This window comes from Macadamia integrifolia, chromosome 8, assembly GCF_013358625.1.
Source record: "Macadamia integrifolia cultivar HAES 741 chromosome 8, SCU_Mint_v3, whole genome shotgun sequence".
NCBI classification, from domain to species: domain Eukaryota; kingdom Viridiplantae; phylum Streptophyta; class Magnoliopsida; order Proteales; family Proteaceae; genus Macadamia; species Macadamia integrifolia.
In genome coordinates, this window is record NC_056564.1 from 1,116,499 (window position 1) to 1,130,688 (window position 14,190).

The window sequence follows — 14,190 nt, forward strand, 5'->3', positions numbered from 1 at the left end:
TCCTGGGGCTCATCTGGGAGCGTTGTCTCAGCTATGAAGTTGGCTAGGGCCTGTGCTTTTATCACAGTTCTCAGTTTGTATTAGATGTCAAATTCTCCTAACTCTATCGCCCAGTTTACCAGGCAACTAGACGTATCCGGCCTCTGCAGTATCTTTTTCAGAGGTTGGTCCGTGAGCACGCATACTGTGTGTGATTGAAAATAGGGCCTCAGCTTTCTTGCCACTACCACCAGTGCGTATGCCACCTTCTCCATGCTTACCGCCGCTGTCAATATAGCTAGGTATAATTGCAAGGTATCCCCGGTGTTTGGCTTCGTCAGTACCAGGGGCGTCGCTAAGTACTCCAGCTATTCGAAGGACTTTTTGCATTCCTCCATCCATTCAAACTTTTAGATCCCTTCAAGGCTTTGAAGAAAGGAAGGCACTTGTCAGCTGACTGAAACATGAACCATCCTAGAGCGATGACTCTGCCTGTCAGCTCTTGGATTTGCTTCATATTCTGTGGTGACCTCATATCTCGAATGGCCTGTATTTTCATCAGGTTGGCTTTGATCCCCCTCTTCAAGACGATGAAGCCAAGGAACTTTTCCAATGCTACTCTGAATGCACACTTCGTTGGGTTCAGCTTCATGCCATGTTCCCTTAGTACTTGGAATGCCTTCTCTAGGTCTCAGATATGGTGTTTTTCCTTCAGGCTTTTCACAAGCATGTCATCCACGTACACCTCCATGGTCTTGCCAATCATCCCCTTGAATATTTTGTTCACTAACCTTTGGTAAGTGGCCCATGCATTTTTTAGCCCGAAGGGCATTACTTCATAGCAGTACAGCCCCCCTCAATTACAAAGGATGTCTTTAGGACATCGGCCTCGCACATTTTAATCTAATTGTACCCTAAGTACGCATCCATGAAGCTTAGTGCCTCATATCCTGAAGTGGCATCAATGAGAAGGTTTATCTTTGACAGGGGGTAGTTGTCCTTTGGGCAGGCCTTGTTTAAATCCGTGAAGTCGATGTAGATCCCCCACTTCCCGTTTGCCTTTGGGACCATAACCACATTGGATATCCATTTGGGGTATTGGATTTTGCGGATGAACTTGGCCTTTAGCAACTTCTCTATCTCCTCATCTATCTTCTACTGCCTCTAGGGGGCACAGGCCCTCTTCTTCTGCTATACTAGCTTCTTGGTTGGGTCGACACTCAGATGATGCTCTATTACCTCTCAGGCTATTCCAGGCATGTCCGAGACTGACTAGGCGAAGACATCAGAGTTGTCTTAGAGGAACAAGATGAGCTTTTCTCGTTGTTGCTTTGGCATTAAGGCCCCAACTTGAAATTGGCAAGTGTTATCCCCTTCTTCAACTCAACTTATACCAACTCTTCTGTTGATTCTGCCCTTTGATAACTGGTGTCATCGCACAGATCTTCTATCGGAAGTGCCTCGCCTACCTTTTCTTTTCCCCATAAGGTGGTGGCATAGCACTTTCGGGATGTCTCATGATCACCTGGACACTCGTCGACTTCGTTCTTGGTTGGAAACTTCATCTTAAGGTGTGGCATGGAGACGACGACCTTTAGGAGGTTTAAACCGACTCTCCCCAGTATGACGTTGTATGCCAAGGTGATGTCCACTACCAGGAAGTTGATCATGACTGTTACTTGGCAGTCTCCAGTACCGGCCCTTATTGGCAACTCAAACAACCCCTCTACTTTAACCGGGGCACTTGAGAACCCTTGCAACGGGTGTTCGATCTTCTTCAACTTTTCTCTATCTAGGCCCATCTTCTGGAAAGCTTCGAGGAACAGGATATCAGCTGAGCTGTCGTTATCCACAAAGATCATTTTTACTCTGTAATCAGCTAGGGTCATAGTGACTACCAGGGAATCATCATGTGGTATCTGCACCCCTTTTAGATCATCATCCGAGAAGGAGATAATTGTCCCCGTCTTTACCTTCTTTTGTACCATTTAGCCACACGTACACTTCTCGCATAGGCCTTCGCTTTCCTGGCTAAGATGAAACTTCCTTCAGTGGCCAAACCTCCATTGATAGTTGCTCTGACCCTGGTTGGGCTTTTATAATCATCCTAGGGGCGATGGTCAGCTTCCTAGGGAGTTTGGTCCCTTTTCCGTTCCTGGTTGCCTCTACAGTCCCTTTGGTGATTATCCCTGTGGTCGTTGCCGTTCTTGGGCATCTTCCTTCTCGCGGTCTACAAATCAGCCCAGGTATCCTCTTCGGATTATTCCTTTTATTTTTCCCTTTAGGTGCCATCAATCTTTAGTGTCATGGCCGTGGTCTCTGTGGAAGTGATAATATTTTTCCATGTTGCACCTCTCGAGATGTCGTCCCATCTTCCCTGGCCACTTCATGGCTCTGGCGTCCGGGGTGTCTTTTATCTGCATTAGCATTTCCGTCCGTCTCTGATTTAAGGGGCATACTTTTCAAACTTTTTCGGCGGACTGGGTGCTCGATCACATTCGAACTTTCGTCTTTTGCCTTTGGGAGGCTTATCATCACCTCTTGAGGTCCTTTTCCTCCCCACCTTCCCTTCAGCTTCTTTGTCACCCTGGAGGGTTTCTTCCATCTGAATGTACTTATAACACCGAGCCCTTAACTCAGCTAGGTTCCTTAGTGTATGTTTCACCAAAGACCTTTTTAGCTCTTTATCCTTGACGCCTCCCAACAGAGCCGTGAACTCTTCTTTCGGATCCAGACCTCTGATCATGATCTTCTCCTACTTGAAGCGCTTCATGTAGTTTCGCAGTGACTCTCTTCATGTTGTTTGACGTTGGTCAGATTCAATGTGGTCTTCTGAAGGGTTTGGCTACTGGAGAATCCCTTCACGAAGAAGTAACTCAAATCACTGAAGCTATGAATTGATTTCATCGATAGGCGGTTGTACCACAGCCTTGCCGCTCCTCTGAAGGTCAAAGGCAAGGCCCGACACATGATGTCTTTTGAGACTCGGTGGAACTGTATCATGACCTTGAAACCTTCTAGATGATCGACGGGGTCCCTAGACCCGTTGTATGTGTCATATTTGGGCAGACAAAAACCGACCGAGAGCAGATCCCTTATGACCTCATCAGCTAGAGCTGTGTCATTAGTGAGGTCTGGCTCGTGAGTTCTTGTCTAGTTTTTTACTACCTTCTGGATCTCATCCTTCAGGTCTAGGATCATCTGCTTCAACCCTGAGTCTTCATGTCCTTGACATTCCTTGGTGCGGTTCATCATGCCTAGCCCTCGTGGTGCATCGCGTCCTCTCTTTGGGTGCAGGGCTTTCCCTTATTACTCTCGGTTTCGAGGATTTTGGCCAGACCTTATCTGAGCTACTCCGGTCCTCATCTTAAACTCATTCTGGCTGGACATGGGAGCCTTACACTACTGCACTGATCTTTTGAGAGGTGGCCTTGGAGACCTCCTTCATTATCTCGACCATTCTGTCATATTTCTCCTGAAGGGCATCGAACTACTCCCTAGTCACATAATCCTGCGCCCTAGGAGGGGGTGGAGGATTACTATCTCTACACACCGAATGTTAGATCGAGTGCTGGTCCCTCGCGGACCCTTCCTGATCATTGTTTTCCTATTCTTCATAGACGCCCACCGAGGGGGGAGAGATTCTAAAGGTTCCCCCTCATTCATATTTATACTTGGCGCTACTCTTGTTTTCTTACGATTGTAGGCTTTTTCCATCATTACTCTGTCGTTCCCACAGACGGCGATAATCTGTTACTGCCAAAAATCTATGAGGCTGAGCATCAATTCTGCATAAGAACAGAAGGCAGAAGCCTGGAGGTGTCTCCAGGATTAGTCCTTCGATGCCCAAGTTAGAGACCGGTAGAACAGTTTTTTCACAAGAGTAATGGTGTGAGCTTATCGACTTACTTGTTCTGTCTTTTAGGGTTCTCCCTTATAGGACTACCCCTTTTCCCAGTCTTCCTTCCTTCGTAGGGAATATTTCCTATCTGGGTATCCCCTCCTTCGTATGTAGTTAGAGTGCTCGTGGCCTCTATCAGTTGAGGGGGGCTCTAGTCTCCCTCTCCTCCTGGTCTCCGGGGTTATGGTCATAGTGGATACCCCTCGGTTGGGCGCTACGTGTCCTTCCCTTAGATGCCATATGTTCTTACTTCACTGAGTGACTAATTTGAGCGTATCAGATACATGGATCGTTTCTTCCCCAAATACCCATAACCCTTTCAAAAGTGGGTTAGTGTTTCTTATACACACAAGAAAATAGGGCAAAATTCATTTGACTTGGATATGACCCATGGACATGAGAAATTACATTAAAATCAATACCTTATGCTTACAGGTACAACCATACCATTATGCGTATAAGCTTGATTTGTTTCTTTCTGTTTCATTTAATTCAACACTAGGGTTTTATTTATGGCAATCAATCTGATGAGGTCCACCTCAACATTGAAGGGATTAAGAGCTGCTAAAGAAATTAGGCCTGTGGAAGACAAATTACCTCCTCCTCCTGCTAAATCTTATACCCCTTTAAACACAATACAAGGCACTCTAGCTGACATTGATGTCTTTACAACAACGTCACTCTCTTCGTCCACACTTGAGGTCCTAAATTCTTGGAAAATAAACTCACAGTATACTGCATTGTCCACGAATATATCAGCGGTTGAACCTCTCAATCCATACACCACCCTTGGTGTTCTTGGCAAGTAGTATGTTTCATTCACACATCATTGTAACTCCATCTCCTATAATAATAATTTTATTAATTCACTAATTAAGAAACATCATGAATTTTTTTTCTTTGATAAGCTTTGATTAACCATAATAATAATGTATATCTTATAGAAGTGTGCCTAAATCGACATGAATCCTGAGTCCAACTCATGTTCATGAGGGTGTACACGTGAGTCTGGGGGATTAGTCAGGCCAAAGGACTGGACACCCTTATTAACCTAAAAAATAATGCATGTCTTATAAGATTGGGGAATTTACTATCACTCCCTGACCTTTTACTTTTTTACTGATACACCCCTGCTTATTTATTTTTACATCTCTTTCTCCCCTGATCTTTTTAAATACCCAGATTACCCTTTCTTTTCACTTGTAACCTATTACATTTTTTTTCATATTGATTGGTTTAAAATATGGTTTGAACCAAACCACTTACAAGTTTTGTCTCATCCAATCATCAAGGATATTGGCTGATCTGTCCTTAAAGATATTATTTATTTATATTCATTATTTTTTTTTATTTCGTCTCATCCAATCATCAGGGATGTTATTTATTTATTATTATTATTTTTTTATCTCATCCACCATCACAAATTTAGCAATCTATTTTTGTATTGGTATTAGATTGTTATCGGTCTCAGCCAATCTAAGGATTAAAAAAAAAAAAAAAAAGTGTGCCACCTGATTGGAATATATGATACCAATATAAATATAGATTAGATACAAAATTATTCTTTTTTGAATTTACAATATCCTTGATAATTAGATGAGAAAAAACTTGTTAATGGTTTGGCTCAAACCATGTTTTGAACTAATCAATTTGAAAAAAAAAAAAAGTGTAATATGTTACAAGTGAAAAGGAAGGGTAATCTGGGCATTTAAAAAGAGCAGGGGAGAAAGAGATGTGAATCAAAAAGTAGGGGAGTTTCAGTAAAAAGGTAAAAGGTAGAGGAGTTTTAGTAAATATAGGCCAAGTGTAGGGGAGTGATAGTAAATTTTCCTATTAGATTTAGTATTTCGGATGAACAACTGCTGCTGACTTGAAGTAGTCTGGCAATGTCAAACCATGTCCAGTCAATCTCAGGCCAGAAAATCTCTTCCATTGGACGACCACTAGAGTAGAATTTCTCTTTCTTGAACTCCACCTTTGCTAATAGATTCTTTCCCTTAGCCGGAAAATTGTAGGCCCCAAACGTCAATTTCGGTGATTGCCCTTTTTCAGACATAAATTCCTGATGGGCGAAAAAACAATTTAAAAAAAATGTCATCACCCAAGGACTCAATATAAATGCAAGAATGCACTTAGTTTTGGAGGGTTTACCATCCATTTCCAAGAACAAGTGTAGGCCATGTATTTCAACATGCTCACATCGCCAAACGATAGTGAATCATTGGCACTTCCGGCAATCCCGTAATGTACAATTCATCAAATCTCAAAAACATCGACTAGTATTTGAATGGTAACACCTGCATTCAGCTGCACATGCCATAGAATACATGGTTGGTTATTGGTGTGTACCTATCATTTTATACATAGAACAACAACTTAAGATCATCAGCGTTGAGAAAAAAATGTTTGACTATGACTGATATCATCCAAATTAGAATTAAATAATTAGTTAGAGGAGAAAAGAATGCTACATAGTTGCATTCTCTACACCCAGACACAAGGCACCAAAAAAATGATGCTCCAGCCCCTATCTGAATCCCTATGTATGGGTTCATACTGGCTTAGGCACTGGCAGAGCATGCAACCTGGTAGCGTTCTTTCTCCCTTAACAAGAGTATATTGGTGAATAAATCACCGAAAACATAAATGATAGTTGGGATTTTGCGATTTGGAATGGGCTAGGCTGGGGTTGGGCCAAGGTTTGATTTTTAGATTAGATATGAGCTATCTAATCTACGTAAAGAGTAGGGCTTGACTTCAGATAGAGCTTCATGGAGGACAAGGACCCATGTATCCGACCCCCTATAAGGGATGTTTCCATGATGCATCTTTCTATTACTACTTTACCTTCTTCTATTATCCCCATGTTTCTTCTTTTTAACCTCTCTTTTATGTCTTTTTACTTTTTATTTTCCATATCAAATCCATGTATATGATTGTTGTTGTTGTATATGTCCTAGACATAGTTGGGGTTATTTCAATCCGATTAGCATGGAAAAATCTAACAAGATACATTGCCAAAGTGCCCAAATCTCATACCGACTCTTTTTTTAATTACATCAACAGATGATCTCATACCAACTCAGCAATAGCCAAGAAATATAAAGGAAATGTGATTTTACCCTTTGCTCCCCTGACATTACATAAATCACATCTATGCCGTGAATGCTGCCAATGTTGAATCTCCTCCCTAGGCAGTCATTGCAACAATAAATGAAACGAACTTATAATTGAGTATAGAGGAAAATAGGGATCAAAGTAATATAAGAGTATGTAGTGAAGGAGAGAAGATAAGAAAAATGAGGTTTTCAATAGAGAACTAAGGTTGCTTTTGGTAGTCATTAGTTTCAGAAACAAAGTTTCGTCTCACAAACAGAATTTTCAGTTTCTATATCAAAATGTTGATGTCGTTTTAGAACAAAAGAAGGTGTTTGGTGAACATGTTTCAGGAACGATTACCCTAGTTGTTCACTTTTTTGTATTTGAAACAAAATCGAAATGACGGAACAATGTTTTGTCATTCCATCATTTTGCATTTCTAGCGCTTTTTTATTTTTTATTTTGCATTTCTAGTGTTTTTTTTTTCCATTTTTGTTCAAAAAAAACCAAAAGAAACCAAGTGGATACCAAATGCTTTATTCTATCTTTTTGTTCCCATAGAATGAAAAAACATTAGAAACGTTTATCTGAATGACTACCAAACACAGAGTAATTATGAAGACCTATTTTTCAATAGGAAACCCCGATCCCCTTTAAGGTAGCCTTTAGGGGTGAAAGTTTGGCCCTAACAACTTGAACTTGTCCTGGCTCGCCTTGAGCCCAAACCGGGCTTGGGCCAAGTTTTTTGACCCTGAGGGCGGGTTAGGGTTGAAAAACTCCAATCGTGGGTCAAGGTTGGGTCGGGCTCAGGTTAAGGCCTCAGCTCAGCCTAACCCAGCTTGAAATTTAATCCTGAATTTTTATATTAGAATTTAAGGCTCCTATTGATATTTCATTTTTCTATACTTTTTCAATGTATAGGATATCAATGGTGAAAATAGGTCAATCAAGGTTAAGCCAACCATTGTAGAAGCTAAGGTCAACCCAACCTAGCCCAACCCGACCCAACCTGGCCTTAACAAGGTCACTTAGGGCCGGGTTAGGTTGGTATGAATCTAGCAGGGTTGGGCCTCAACTTAAACCTGGCAGGGTTGGGTTGGGCTTGGGTTGAATTTTGAGGACATAGGGTTAGGTGTGGGTTTTAAGAAACCTGACCCAACCTGACCCTGTTTCACCCCTAGTAGCCTTTATTTCTCTATAATGGAATCAATATCGAAGGGTGTTTTGGTCAATCATGTGTGTGAAAGAAAGTTAGTTCCTGGAGATGAAATGTGATACCCTACTTTCCAAACCCGATCTAATTTCTCGGTTGGTTCGGTTTGGTCTTGCAGGACCTGAACCCGAGCGAGCCATGGCAAGTACTTTATGGAGCATGGTAGCAAGGGTGACTCTAAGCTCGGGTTGGCCAAATGAGTTGGACTCAGTGCCTAGTGAAGTTCGCATACCCAAACCGTGCACTTGTATGTATCACGAGGCTATGTACGCATAACAAAGGTATGTAGCCCTATTTTATACCAAGTGCACGTGTTGGTTGAGGCTGAGCCCCATTGAAAGTTCCAATGTTTCGACTAAGTTTTGGCCGACTGGTGGGTGGTCATAGGTGGGTCAGACCCACCAATGTGACCTACCACTCTAGTTATTAGATATTTTGACTCCACTATAAATAGCATTTATTACCTTTCTTTCACCTCATTCAGTGTTTTACACGATGGGTGAGAAAAGTAAAGAAGAGAGAGAAAAAGAAGAAAGAGGAGAGAGGAAGGAAGAAGGAAATGGGAAGGAAGATGATCGTCGTGCATCATTGGGGTCAGACCTCTTGAATCTGACACTGGATTAATGATCCTCATCTCGAGATCTATGATTGGAGGTGAGTAAAGTCCTTATTCCTTTCCTTATTCCTTAAACCCTTATAAAATCCTAAGTGAAACACTTCGATTTGGGTAGCAATCCTTTGGATCTTGTTATGATCTCTTGAGAATGTGAATCTAAGGTTTAATAAAAGTTTTATATGTTGTTTATGAAGGATTTAGAGAAAGACTTGCAAGATTTGTGAAGCATTTGTTGATCTTTTGAGTTAAAGAGAAGATTTGGGATTTTGAGGTGATTCTTGAGCAAAGAGGTAAGATCCACACTTAAGACTTCGGATTGACCTCAGATCTTGATTGGAATCATGATTTGGAGCCTTAGATTTGTGAAAAATACAGTCCAATCGACCCGTGATGGTTTCCCCAAGGTGGGATAAAGAATAAGGAGAACATAAAAAATCCTAATTTTGACTGGTAGGTGTCTGGAAGTGGTCGAACCCACCAATCTAGCACCAGTTGGTCCAAGCAGAGCTGCTAGCTTGACAAGCAAGCAAAAATAGTGGCTGACTTGGCCCATCGAGCTAGATAAAGCTACTAGTTTGACAAGCAAACAAGACTGGTGGGTGACCTAGCCCACCTTTCTAGGCAGTGTCCCCAGATAGACAGGCAAGCAAGGACTGGTGGGTGCCTTGCCTGTCAGTCGACCCACCAATCTAACTTCTCTATTTCCGATTGGGCCCAAATTTGTTGGGCAACCTTCTCTAGTGATTTTAAATATGTTAGGATCATCATACCTCATTGATTATGACTAATGTGAAGCATACTAAACCCAACTCTTTTATGATAGGTTGTTCTAGGAACTTGCGTTATTGTACGCTAGATCCTTCTCGTACCAAGGGTGATCTTTGTACACGACTAAGTAAGTGGGAGGAGGACTTTGCATCATATCATTCTAGTTGGATGCTAGCCATGTCATCAAATTATTATTGTGTAGACTAGCCATCCATGAGTGCCATTGCATGCATTGACGTGTGCATTATGAAATTCATTTATGATTTGACATGCTGATAATTTTATTGTTAAATGTCAAATATTGCTTACGATATAAGATGAATGACTTTAAATTATTAAATATGATGCCTTGTTAGACTAGATGCCATAGTCGGCTTGGACACGAATGCATTGGTGGCCCATGGTATGGGATGCGATAGTACTATGGAGTCATACTATCTCACTTATGACTCTTCCCAGCAGGGGTTTAAGAGTTGGGTATATCACAGGGGAGAATTTTAATGTCATGTACCAACGATGGTAGTTAAAAGTACGTCCGACTGATCATTAGGACTATCAGTAACTTTAGTAATATAACAAGAGGGCCTATCATACTGCTTTTAATTTAATGCAGGGCAAGGTCTATTTTACTTTAATATCGCTGAGAAACAATAATTTACTTTAATGTCATTGAGGAACAGTAATTTACTTTTCTAGTACCTATGGCTGGCCTTCTCTGGCAATCCTATGGGCGTATCGCGGGATGGGGTTCGCGGCTCGTACCCGGAGCATACACGCACTGTGGTTGTAAGTAGCATATAACCTACAACTTAGCATTGTTGTCTAGGTGGACTAAGATAATAAAATGAATTGTAAGCATATAGGTTCATTTGTATTGCGCATACCTGTGTGATTTTTCTTTTCACTTACTGGGCTAGTGAGCTCATCCCACGTCCACACCATCCGGCCAAGGAGCAAGAGCCGAGATACACCGTAGAGTTTTCAGTCAAGGACTAGGGGGTCCTTGAAGATCTGCCCGTGTGATAGCTGTGTTATGCGTTAGCAACACTGATACCATACAAGCATTCTTTTTGTTATTCTTGATATGTTACCCATTTTGTGTTCTTGATATTTAAATTGTAATTATTGTGTATATATTACGCCTATGGGCCCACATGTATATGTATTATGTATTATAATTTGGGTATCAAGAGTATTGGGGTATTTATAGATATGTATATATAAGACTTCAGTTGAAATACAGGGTTTGCTTGACTTAGTGTGTGTGTATGCTGTGCTGTGGTTACTGTATCAGATGATCCTAGCAGGTTTTGGGTTAACAGGTGTTATCTCGGTCATCGGTCTGATTCTGTATGGAACGAGGTGTGACATGTCAACCCAAGGGACATCGGAGTTGGGGAAGAAGAGGCCAGAGGAGAGAAGGGTGTCTTCTTTGTTGGGGAATGATAAGTACACGGTGGAGAGAGGGAGAGAAAGTAGGGAGATAGAGATAAATTAGGAGAGATAAAATAGGGTTTGACTAATTAGGTGGTGCCTGCCTCTTGGCTTTACAGACAAAGCCGGACGTTTGGTTAATTGGGAGGTAGCCGCCTCTTCTCAAGATAAATCCAGAGAGAAAATTTAGGATTATTTTTCATTCTCCTTCTATTCCATATTAGTTCCGATTAAATAGGATAAAAAGTAGTTACAAACCCATGTATTCCACTTACATACTTTATGTCTAACTTCTACTAACTTACCATATTAAGTTACATAACTATCAAACACTCCACCGTGGCAATAACTCCTATCCACATACAAATAAAATAAAATAAAATAATAATAATAATAATAATAATAATAATAATAATAATAATAATTAAGAAGTTAGGTACGTAACAATCCTTCCCCCTTAAAATGTCCTTGTCCTCAAGGACCCCCGGGATCTCATATCTTGATAGTAGAAGCTACAGTCAATGAATCTGGGATAATTAATTCGAGACCCATGAATCTAGTTGTGAAAATGGGCATCTCCTTTAGGGAATTGATGAATGGCACATTCCTCTTCTTCTTTTTCTTTGTTTCTTTTTGCTTCTTTTTCTTCATCATCATCTTCTTCCTCTTCTTCTTCCTATTCTTCTTTATCTCCTTTTGCTTCTTTTTCTTCATCTTCTTCTTCCTCAACTCAGTCAAAATCTTTTGGACACGATGATAAATTCTAAGCATTTCATTAGAAATTACCATCATGTCCTGAACAGATGAATGCATGGCTTCAATGATCTCAATATTCATACCCATAGTCATAGGATCGATCATGCTCTGATACTAGATAATAAGTACATGGTAGAGAGAGGGAGAGAAAGTAGGGAGATAGAGATAAATTAGAAGAGATAAAATAGGGTTTGGCTAATTAAGAGGTGCCTACCTCTTGGCTTTATGGACGAAGCTAGACATCTGGCTAATTGGCAGGTAGCCACCTCTTCTCAATATAAATCCAAAGAGATAATTTACGATAATTTTTATTCCCCTTCTATTCCATATTAGATCCTATTAAATAGGATAAAAAGTAGTTACAACCTACGTATTCCACTTACATACTTTATCCCTAACTTCTACTAACTTACTATATTAAGTTACATAACTATCAAACACTCCACCGTGGCAATAACTCCTACCCACTTACAAATATAATAATAATAATAATAATAATAATAATTAAGAAGTTAGGTACGTAACATGGAAATTCATCAAGAGGCCGAAATAGGGTCCACCAACCTTATTCACTCTATCCACCACTCCATGTAATGGATGCCTCAACCGCAGCTGCTTCGCCGCCGACTCCTGTACCTCCACAAATGTTAACAGTAAGAACAAGATTAATAAGAGGCTCTTTCTCACCCTCTCTCTTGCCATGGATATCTGAAGATCATCGAGATCCACCATTACACACTATCCGATCAGAATAACTCGAACTGAACCCACTAATCCAGATTCAAAAGAGTTTTCCTCTTCTGCAATGGTGATTCACTCCTTTAGTCATTCAATCATCTCCTCCACTTTCTACTCTACCTTGTTAGTAGGCTATACTATGTATGGTCTATATTTATTTGAGCAAAATAGTAAGGTGAAGTGAATCTGTGAATGGATAGTTGGGTTCCCTTCGTCTTATCACATGTGAGATTTGACCGTTATTGTTTGTAATTCCTTATCTTTGGTAATCATTCAATGTTTTTATACAGTTAAAAATATTGAAACGTGTAAGACTGCATTTGGTTACTCTCATCATTAGAACTATTTTTATTATTTTATTAAGATGGCAAACGTGTGACTCGCATGTGACACCCATACCTCTTGTTTCTCCTCCCTTTTGTTTTTTGGAGAGTTTTTCTCCTCCATTAAAATGCACTCTGTGAAGAGCACTTTGTGAGGTTTTTTTTTATGAAGAATGTGGAATAATCAAATCAATTGGCTTGAAGTGAAACTAGCTCGAGTTCTCATACGGTCATACCAGAGGGTTAGTTTTTAAGATTTCCTGCATTAATTCCTATCTTTCTTTTTTCAAGTCACGGTTTTTGAAATTGCTTCACTCTGTATTCCAAGGAACTCTCTCTCTCTCTCTCTCTCTCTCTTTCTCTTTCTTAATTTTTTCACTTGATGTCACATCTACATAGCTTTGCATAGTTACATCCGCTAATTCTTCCTAAGATTATTTTCATGATATGAATTTATGTTTGACTTGTCTAATCGGAAGACATTTTCTTAATCCAGATGAGGAGCCATCATTCTCTGATTGGATGATTAGTCACCTTTGTGCTACAAGCAAGTAATGATTTACTCTTATGTCCTAAATTTCATGCTAATTTACCCCCTCTTTACCTCTGTTCTAATCTTAGCTTTTAGTCCACCTCCTCTGTATTTCTTAGTTTTTTGCTAGCTGATTTATAAGGATACCAAAGAAACTTATTGCCTAATCCATTTTCAGTAGCACCTGGAAGATTCTGGTTGTACTTCAACAACTGTGAGTGATAAAGATACTTGTAAATTAAAAAACACAAAGAGAAAGAGAGAGCAACAGAGTGATCTACATTTTGAAAATTTTAGGGCTCCACTATGATTGAAACTAGGGTTGTGTCTGGTAGAATAGAAATGACGTTTCGTGTCAAAAAAGACAATTTCAGTTTCTGTGTCAAAATTCCAATTTTAAACGAAAAAAGGGTGTTAGGCGAATCTGTTTCAGAACAAAAATATGACAGTTGTGGCATTTGGTAAAACTTGTTTTAGAAAATTTTTTTCTGGATGAAAATCAATAATTTACAAGAATAACACTGATTAAAATACTACCATAAATTGATAATCTTTGAGACAATATTAAAGTAGTAGATACCAAAAAAAAAAAAAAAAAAATGGTTCCAAAATATAAAAAGTACAGAAATAACTATCCTTGTTCAAGTTAATCATTCTTTTCACTTTTTATTAAAGTCCAAAGACTTGAATGCATTGAGGACGTCTTTCAAGTTATTTGCTTGGTTGTCTAACCTTTTAATTGTCCCTCCCAGATATCCTTTCATGTACTTGTTTGAAGTGGATGGTGATGTAGATGCTGTTGATGTTGATGTTTCTGAACATTACGACAAA

The 14,190-nt window shown here is 40.0% G+C and overlaps 1 pseudogene; it reads right to left on the reverse strand.

Annotated features, from left to right (window-relative positions):
- Nucleotides 1-4,367: 4,367 nt before the first annotated feature.
- LOC122086105 lies at nt 4,368-12,498 on the reverse strand (annotated as a pseudogene).
- Nucleotides 12,499-14,190: the final 1,692 nt, after the last annotated feature.